At 42.0% G+C, this 10315-nt stretch overlaps 1 protein-coding gene across 1 annotated transcript in view; it reads right to left on the bottom strand.

Annotated features, from left to right (window-relative positions):
* SLC16A1 (solute carrier family 16 member 1) overlaps nt 1-2718 on the bottom strand; it is a 16670-nt gene extending 13952 nt beyond the window's left edge. The window contains exon 1 of the mRNA XM_072425839.1: nt 2568-2718. The gene's annotated coding sequence lies outside the window, so the exon portion shown is untranslated. The remainder of the gene's footprint in view (nt 1-2567) is intronic.
* Nucleotides 2719-10315: the final 7597 nt, after the last annotated feature.

Raw genomic sequence — 10315 nt, 5'->3', positions numbered from 1 at the left:
AATATTTCTGCCAATATAGCTTTCCCTTAAACTCAGCTCTAGGTTTTGCAACATTCTACATACATTACATATTTACATTTTTCTGTAAAGCATACTTTCAGCGGTCACAGGTGGCAGGCATAATGAGCGAGGTCTTAACTTCAACACAGAACACCAATGCTAATTCCTGCAGTACTGTAAACCCAGGCAGAAGTGGTTGTCATGCATGGGGGTGTAACGATGCAGGATCCAAAAAGACATGGTACAGGACAATGGAGGTATGTCTGGAGATGCTTTTTTCCTGGTGCAAGTTCTACAGCATAAGCTGCCTTATTATATGTGCTTAGGTAATTTTATCTATAGTAGTAGATGGACTAAGTAGTAAGTGTAAAGACCACAAAAAAAGTCTGCTGCTATCTACATAGGCTGCCCAACTTTTTAGGCATATGCACACAGCTGGCTAATAAAGATGGCTTAATACTTCAAACCCTGAAGACCAGCAGACAAAGGTGACAATGATGAAGAACACTGCACTGGACAACACTGGAGAGGGCACTTTGTTCATATTTGAACATTGTGGCAAAACCCTGAGCATCAGTAGTGGGATTTCCATACTTAAAACCTAGAAACATTATTTCAGTGATAATACAAAAAGCAAAAATGTTTACAAGTCTGTAGGCACTTATAGATATTTTGTGTTAAAAATGTTTTACCAGTCAGGTATAGGAGAAAAGAATTTGAAGTGCTATAACTCAAACAATTCCTAGAATATATGTTTGCAATAAAAAAAAGCAGAGCACGCAAGATGATGCTAGCACAGAGTTAAAAACAGGAAGAGGGGAACATAGTCAGCAAGACCAATCCTGACTGACATCCTTTATACAAAAACAAAGTACGCAGAATTAAGAATATCGCAAGTCTAGTGATGGGAAGGCCTTATAAAGCACTGTTTCCAAGGTACTGTGACATCACACTTTCCACACTGTTGTTGCCAAGCTACCAAGACGCTGTTCCATAAGACAGGCAGTTAGCAGCACGCACACAAGAGTAGATGCTGTAAGTCACGCTTAGTAATACCTAAAAGACAAAAAAAGGCATTGATCTCCCGGGTAAAAGGATGTGACGTTTGCTCAGACTGTTACACCAAATGGGAGACAATACTGAAAGCCACATAAGCAAGCCAAAAGGTAAATGAATGGACAAAAATAAGTTACAACAATTTAACTTTAGGTAACTGGTTAAAAAAAAAAAAAAAAAATCCTCAAATGTGAAAACAGATGCAAAAGCAGTAAAGGTCTGTAAAACAAATCATAAAAAAAGAAATCTCTGCTCAGCACATCTACTTTACGTGCCAGTAATTTCACAAGGCATGACAGTCAAGGTCAAATGACCAATATTAGAAGTGACAACACTTAAGTCCAGTTCTCTGAAATGACTAGCCATGCCATCTGTACTCACTAAGCTTATTACCAAACCCCCACCCACTTTACTAAAGGCTAGTTACCTGGCCGTCATGTTAGACCACATGCCTGATATAAGGCCCCATCTATTCCAGATATATGCCAGTTCAGTCACTATCACTAGCTATGGGATGTCAGCATTGTAGTACTTATAAAGAAGGTCAGCAATGGAAGCCCATGAATATAATTTCAAACATTTGCTTCATAGGGTATCCAGCAATCAGCCAGAACAAGCTGAAGCACATGCACACCATCCAGCCTAATACAGGGCACATCAACATAAGAACATAAAAAATGAACACTGGTTTTTAGGTCCCAGGAAACCCATGCTTAAAATTAAATGAGAGTGTAGAGACCATGCCTTTATCTATATGGTGGTGGCCTGTGTAAACTCCCACCCTCCTTACATGACTGCTCCCCCACAATGGTGGTCAGACTGCCCCCTCCCCCATGCATTGATTGCCAGTACAAAGAAAGCCCCCTTCCCCTACCATTGGTGGTCAGTAGGAAGAATAACCCCAACCCCATACAGATGGGCAAAAAGATCCCAGGTGCCACCTTGCTGGCAGTGATGTGGCATTTGCCATGGTACCATGTGATGGGAAGTCAATCAAGGCTTAAAGGGGCCCCCAGTAATACCTGGAAAAAGCCTACAGGAGCAGAGCTCTCCAGCTATAAATAGGTACATGTAGATACAGCAGTTACTTTCCCAGGCAGTGATCCCCTGCTCATGCAGCATGCTGTGATCACTGTACAGTAAATGTCCCCTCTACACCAACCACTGGCCAGGAGGTAAGCAAGCCGGGCTCACATGGAATGATATGAGAGCAGTGTATATGACAATACAATGGCTGCTAAGTAGCCTGCTCCTATCCCCAGGAATGGGCGAGGAGCCCCGTATGATGAATGCATCCTTGTGTAAGCGCTCACCCGATCACACGTGGGGAACACGCCGTTCCTGGCCCACCCCTTAACCAAAGTCTCCACGGAAACGGGTGAATAGCAGCGATTCATCAAGCCGAACAAAGGGCTAACGGGAGGGAGAGCGGCCAGAATCTGTCCCTGAGCGCCGGGTACACGTGTAATACAGGCCGACTATGGTGAGGATACGCCGCTGGATTCGCTCACCTTTATCACTCCGTATCTCGGAGCCGCACACCAGAGGCGCGGAATGAAGCAGCAGCTACCCGGCTGGATGAGCAGTGATCTGCCGACTGGCTGTCCGGCACTATCTATGCAGCTTGTCCGTCTGAACGCGCATGTTCCCGCCCCCCTTCTTCAGTACGTAGCCCCGCCCCCTCATTACTATGTAGCAGCTGGCCTCTGTGAGGTGATGAGCGCTGCACGTCGGCTCCGGGAATCTCTTCACATAAATTATGTTCGGTCCATTCCCAGTATAGGCAGCGAGCGGGCCTGTAGGTTGGACGGTGCTGCCCTCCTCATACATAAATATCAAGCCTTGGTGTGGTATAGCAGCCATGACATATTTGGGATGTGGCACATACACCATGAGGTGATGTTATGCGCTCATACATTATGTATCCGCATATCATTGCCAGACAGGAAGAGTCAGGCTGATGGCACTGATATTAAAGTGACCTTGTCACTACCTAAGGAGATTCAAAAATGGTGCTTGGTCAATAATTCTTTTACTACCACAGCATAACTTTCAGCTAAATTCAGTTCTGGTGTAATAAAAGACATGCAAAGCCTTACAAAAGAGGACCGTCCACTAAAATAAATCCCTTTCCAAATCAGCTACCCTCAGTGAAAAAACATACCTGAAAAAAGTTTGTTGTACTAACTTCACCTGTCTTCTACCTAGGCATAGATGTCGCCAAACGCCCTTCCGAGATCGTAAAGCAGCCAACTCAAAGTATAGTTGTGGACCTTACATTTTATCTTTTTCTTTTCCAGCTTCTCTGTACACTAACATATACAGCTGCTTCTTCCAGATGCTCTGGGAAACAAGATGAATCTGGTGAAGCAGAATAGGACTAGAGCCTAAGTATGGTCATCCTGGCGTTATTCTTTTCTTTTGCTGTTTACCAAGTTTTATTGATTTGGAGAATCCTCCTGGATAGGTGAAAATTGTCTGGTTCTGATTCAGGCCTTTTTTTGCATAATTGAGAAACTGAATAAAGTATGGGTACGTCTACCAGGATATGCTGGAAAAAGGTCTAGCAGCGGGAAAAGGTTCTAGGTTTTTCCAGTCTCAGTCACATGACTTATGCAGAATGGGTATATGGAACATTCAAGACTTACTGGGATTTAAAAAAAAAATTTGTAGTTAGTGTGGTGGCCCAATTCTACACTTGGAAAGCACTGTGTCAATTATCCCTTTATAAAAATATCCTTCCTGTGAAGGTAGTGAATATTTTCCTGCACATGTCAGGGTAAAATTGGGCAGTTCTCCTGCTTGGCACAGCCTTACAGTACCAAGTGGCTGAAGGTTGATCAACACATTTCTACTTTTCCGCAAAACCTCCTCTTGCTGCAAATACCTATATCCTTGTACCCATCTGCTTCCTTGTTCTATTACAAGCCACTTTTGTCACTCATTTATGTCATCCCCTTTTAAAAATATTATTAGTCCAAATAAGCATATGAACTTTGTACTAAAATTATTTTATAATAAAATTCTCCTATAACTTCTTATTTAAGGCCAAGAGACAATGTATACAATTATGTTTTATCAAAAAAGAGATACATGCACTAAAAAGTTACTTACACAGCTTCATTATAGTACAAGTACTAAATAATCAATTTAGGACCCACTCTTTACAACACATACAATATTTTTAGTTGCCCTTTAGCCACCATCTTATGGTCCAATGTAGTTTTCTGAGTATCTCAGTCCTCTCTATTTTATCCCATTTTTTAATTATTAATTTTTAACAGGATTAATAAAGCGCCAAAATTTTACGAAGCACTGTACATTAAATAGGGCTAGCAAATGACAGACAGGTGCAGACAATGACACAGGAGGAGGAAAGGACCCTGCCCAGAGCAACTTACAATCTAAGAGGTGGGGGGAAGTCTCAAACAATAGGAGGGGAGATATGTAGTGATGGGAAGTAGTGAGGGTTTTAAGAGACAGAGGAAGACGGGTAGGCAAGTTTGAAAAGATGGGTTTTGAGTGCTCCTTTAAATGCAGAAAGTAGGAGCAAGCCAAATAGGACGTGGAAAACCAATCCAGAGAGTCTGGGTAGCTCTAGAAAAGTCTTAGAGCTGTGCGTGTGATGAGATTTTGAGTAAGGAAGTCATTAGTAGGTCATTGGAGGAGCGAAGAGAGCAGCTGGGGGAGTATTTTTTTTACCAGGTCAGAAAGGTAAGTGGGACAGGAACTGTGGAGGGATTTTAAGGCAAAGCACAGGAGCTTGAATTTGATTCTAAGGTGAAATAGAAGCCAATGAAGAGAAGTACAAAGAGAGGCAGAAGAGGAAGAGTGGTGGGAAGGATGGATAAGTCTGGCTGCAGCATTCATAATTGATTGTCGAGGTGAGAGTTGGGTTAGTGGAATACCAGAGAGGAGGATGTTACAGTAGTCCAGACAAACAGGGCTGAGGGAGGTCAGTGATGATTGACAGGTGGGAGGGGTGGATATAGTTGGAGTGGCACAATGAGCAGAGACATCATGTTTGATTTTGACAATTTTATCTCTAACGTAGGTGGCTATGCCTAGGTCAGAGGAGGTAGTTGTGGGGTGAGTGGGTGTGGTGTTTAGGAGGAAGTGAATTGTTGAAAAGAATCTGTGTGGGTTGGAAGCTTGAGAGGAAATGACCGCGGAGAAATACTTTTGCTTGGTGACAGTGAGTTCAGTGTTAAAGTCTGGTTTTATAGTCCATGAAGTCAGCACTGAAGCCAGTTTTCCTCCACTGGTGCTCATCTGCACAAACACTCTTTTGTAAATGTTTGATGTGATTGTTGTGCCAGGGTCGGGGGTAGGCAGGATGGGGGTAGTGGAAGGTGGCAGGGCCAACTTTATCTGGAGCCAAAGAAAGAGTGTGGTTGAACTGGGTGGCAGCTTTATCTGGGGAGGTGATTTTGGAGAGAGTGGGGGTGAGGGACGTAAGGCAGTTTGAAAAAAAGGTTGTGGTCATAGTTGAGGATATCTCTTTGCCATTGGCCAGGTCTGGGATGTGGCTATGAGCAGCAAGAATAGGATAGGTTGAAGGTGATTAGGTTGTGATCAGAAAGGGGAAATAGTGAGTTGTCAAGGTGAGTGAGGTTGCAGAATTTGGAAAATATCAGGTTTAATGTGTGTCCGGTGATTTGTGTGGGGCCGTTTATGATCTGTGTGAGTCCAAAGGTGGAGTTAATGGAGAGCAGTTTGGCTGGGGAAGGAGGGCTGTGGGGGGCGGGGGGCAGGGTTGGGTGAAATGTCACCAGAAAGTAGTAATAGAGAGAAAAGGTCAATTTTAACTCCTTGGAGTTACCCCAAAAAATTCTCCAAGGGTAAAACTGATCAATTACCAACACTTTACACAGCTCAACAAAAAATGTTTGTTTCACTTGTCAAGAACTTTTCAATATATTTAGTGTATTTCAGGTCTGCTGAATTCAGAAATTACATCAGTTTCATTGAATTGGCTCTAGTTCTTGTGATACAGGAATATGAATAGACGATTTTACCAAAAATATTTTGCATTGTTGGTAAAAATTTGTATACGATTTACACCAATGTTTTGCATTTTATATATTAAATGTAGCATTATTTATAATGAAACTTTCAATAGACTTCTTTTTATTCATAGATTTCTTTTTTTTACACAAATATGAGTTCTTTTAGTCGTTTAACTGACCCTAATGTATTTTGCTACATTTATGGTAAATTTTCCCAGCAAAAACAGAGAAGAAGCATTACAGATTTTGTGAAACAAGCATATCTTGCATATTTTGGTATTAAACTGAGGGACCAAGATAAGTATTGGGCTCCCCATATGGCATGTAAAACGTGTGTAGACTGTCTTCGTCAGTGGAAAAATGGAAAACTGAAAAGTTTAAAATTTGGTGTACCTATGTTATGACGAGATACCAAAAATCATCATAATGATTGTAATTTTGTACTGTGAATGTAAAAGATTTCAATGGTTACAAGAAAAACAAATGGGAGTTCCCTGATTTGGAATCAGCAAGATGGCTTGTGCCGCATGGTGCTAATGTTCACATACCAGTGTTTAGTATACTCCCTGATATTCCTGTATCTGACATGGAGGATATACAGGGTTTGGAGTGTAATCCAGGAGTTAGCAGTGGAAGTGAATATGAAGGAAGTGTTTCATCAAACCAGCAGTTTATCCAAGAAGAGCTCAATGATTTATTACGTGACCTAAGTCTGTCAAAACAAGTTTCTGAACTTTTAGCATCAAGGCTAAAAGAAAAGAACTGTTTGAGACCTGAAGTTAAAATAACGGTTTATAGGACAAGGGAGGTGACAGTCCTACCATATTTAGGTGAAGATGGAGTATTTGTGTACTGTTGTAACATTCCTGGACTCCTAGCCCATATGGGACTACCAGAATACCGAGCAGAAGGCTGGCCGCTTTTCATAGACAGTTCCACTCGAAGTTTGAAATCTGTTTTACTTTATAATGGCAACTGCTATACATCAATTCCAGATGGTCACTCAACAAAACCTAAAGAAGAATATGAAAATATTCAAATGGTCTTACAAAAGTTTTGCAATCATGAACACCAATGGTCCATATGTGTTGATTTAATGAAACTAGTGAACTTCCTACTTGGACAGCAAAGTGGAAACACAAAGTACCCTTGTTTCATTTGCTTGTGGGATAGTAGAGTAAAGCAGGAAAACAGTGACATGGCCTCCAAGGAAAACCATGAAAAAAGGATCAGCTAACATCATTATTGACCCAATGGTTGAAAAAGAAAAAAATCATACTCCCTCCACTACACATAGTGTAGTTGGGGTTAATGAGGCTATTTGTTAGAGCTCTGAACAAGGATGGTGATTGCTTCAAATACATTTGTAGATTCTTCCCTGGATTGGGACCTGAAACATTAAAAGCAGGAATCTTTGTTAGACCCCAGATTCGGAAACTGATAAATGATTCCAATTTCACAAGTTACATGACTGATACTGAAGCTTCAGCCTAGCACAGCTATGTCATGGTTGTCACGAGATTCTTGGGTAACCATAAAGCACAAAATTGTAAAGAAGTGGTGCAAACTTTAAAAATGTGGGTGCTACTTGTAAGGCCTTGGTCAGCACCAGACCTCACCACACACCAGCCCCCCAATCTAACACTGCAGTCTTCACCTATAGCAGCCCCTGCTCAGTCTCGGGAGACTGGTTATGTCTCACAGCACTCGGTTGGCCCCAGGACTTACTGCGCAATGGATGGTGTCTAGAAATGGGCTGGCAGCAAGCCAGGAGCCCACAGATAAAGCAGTACGAAGATTCCAACAGAGCAAAGTCCAGAATACAGAGCAGAGGTCATACACAAGAGGGAGCTGGGTCCCCCTGAGGCAGATTGAAGGCCCATGTCTGGGAATCACCCTGGAGTAGGGAGATGACTAGGCCCACTCTCTAAGATTCTGTGCCAGAAGAGAATGGCCGCAGCCAAAAATATAATTAGCAAACATTCATGAAATTTGCAAACTTTTGACGTTCACTTGAAAATTTTTCTGGAAGAGGAATCTTGGGTTTCCACAGGAGGGGCCACCAAAGCAGGATCCACATCCTGCCTTTGAAGCTCCTGAGCAGCCACGTGTTGTGCCAACTGGTTAACAGCATCTGTCAGGAACTGTATTTGTTGGTGGAGATCCTCCATAACGGTGGGTAGTTTTGTCAGACCTTTTGTAACGTAAGGTCCTGGTCAGCACCAGTCCTCATTAAACAACAGTGCCCCAACCTAACACGGCAGCCTTTACCTATAGCAGCCCCCACTCAGCCTCGGGAGGCTGGTTATGTCTCCCAGCACTCGGTTGCCCCCAGGACTTACTGCGCAAGGGATGGTGTCTGGGAATGGGCTGGCAGCAAGCCAGGAGCCCACAGATAAAGCAGTANGAAGATTCCAACAGAGCAAAGTCCAGAATACAGAGCAGAGGTCATACACAAGAGATCAGTCCACCAAACAAAGTACAAAGGAAAAGGCACAAGCAGAGTCGGGGTCACAGGCAAAGGTCGGACCAGGAGTTCAAGCGGGTTGTCAGGAACAGGCAAGGACAGCATCAATAAATCAGACGAAAACACACTTCAGCACAGATTAGCCCACCTATACATTACAACAGGCAATGATGACTGGGAGCAGAGAGGCTTTAAAGTCCCAGCAGCCGATAGCAGTGCAGGACTGAATCAGGAACTGGTCAATCTCTAGAATCCCCTTTAGTAGTGCACAGCCTAACAATGGATGCTGGGGATGACATAAATCTATCAGGCTGCACATCTAAAGGGAAGCAGGGGCTGCTGGTATCCCAGTTCTCCTGGCTGCCGCAATTGACATTCCTTGACAGAACAGACAGTGTTTATTACCACGATGGTGCACAGCACGGAGCCGCCAGACAGATGAGCATTTCCTAACACTTCTATGAGCATAAAGGTACACTATCGCCATTGGCAAAAATTTCCCAAAAAGCCTTGGTGATTTCAGTGGGGAAAAAGGGGAGAGGTTCCATCAAGTTTTAAAGATGATGGAAGAAAGGTATCAGGGCAGATGGGATAGACACATGATGGCAGACTACTGCTGGAGCCTTTAACGTGATTGTCCTGATCATCAGCATAAAAGGAAATCATACAGAGTTTTTCAATGACTTTTTATCTTTAGTTCTGTAAATATACTGAATATAGTATATATTGACATTAAGTATTTCAAAAGTTTAATTTTGTATACGTAGGCATATCTAGTTTAATTTTGCTTAATTTTCATGTTAATTATTGAGGTCATTATTTCAAAAACTAGAGCCAGTCTAGCAAAACTAGTACCATATTTGGAATCTGTGCATCAAACATAACCTAAAATGACTTTATTCTGTTTGGCAGGAAAATGTTTGTTGGCCAGTGTTATCAATGTGACCTGATTACAGGCCCAACTTTCCGAACAGTGTGTGTATATCCTCTCATTCTTCCAGGGTCTGAATAATGTCTGAATACATATTTGAAAACCATCTAAAAAGCTTTATCACTAAGTTTCTCAATGGCAACTGAATGCCATTAAGGACCACTCTTTTCTGTCACTTATCAAAGAGCTCACTTATCACTTATCAAAGAGCCCATTGAGTTAAAATTTTTACTAAAGTAGATCCCTGAGGTTCATGTTACTTAATTTATTTAGAGGACAAATGGAAATGCTTTAAATACCAGGGACATCCAACCTACATTGTCAGTGATCACATGGTCCAATTAATGCCCTGCTTCTGAAAAAGTCACTGTATGTCTCATGCTATTTTCCTCAATTAATCATTATTACTGGCTTTAAAAAGTTTGGTTCCAGTCTCAAAATCAACATTTATATTCTGCCCATAGGCACAGCCCACAGAAATTAGGTTATTGAAATATTTTCTTTTCAATGTATAAACCTCTGGTCTTGAAAATATTTTCCTGACCATTATTTCTGGCTACTGCCTTGCTCACTTTATTGCAAAAATATATGGTTTACCAAATTCTTATTTCTTGTGAAAAAACCTTCACTGCTTAACTGAATTTAAGGGTGATAGTCCTGAGGAAGACCCTGGGTCCCTGTATCTGGCGTGTCAGCTTACACCATGAAGTTTACACTTTCTATTGAGACTCAGGTGTGATTTTGGCTCATTCTTCTGCACAAACTGTCTTCAAACCTTGAATGTTCCAGGGGCCTCTTCTATGAACGCTGATCTTCAGTTCTTTACATTGATTTTCAAATGGATTAAAGTTG

Source organism: Pyxicephalus adspersus, chromosome 1, assembly GCF_032062135.1.
Source record: "Pyxicephalus adspersus chromosome 1, UCB_Pads_2.0, whole genome shotgun sequence".
Classification (NCBI taxonomy): Eukaryota; Metazoa; Chordata; class Amphibia; order Anura; family Pyxicephalidae; genus Pyxicephalus; species Pyxicephalus adspersus.
The sequence above is the reverse complement of the archived record's forward strand: the minus strand, read 5'-3'. Positions and strand labels throughout refer to the sequence as shown.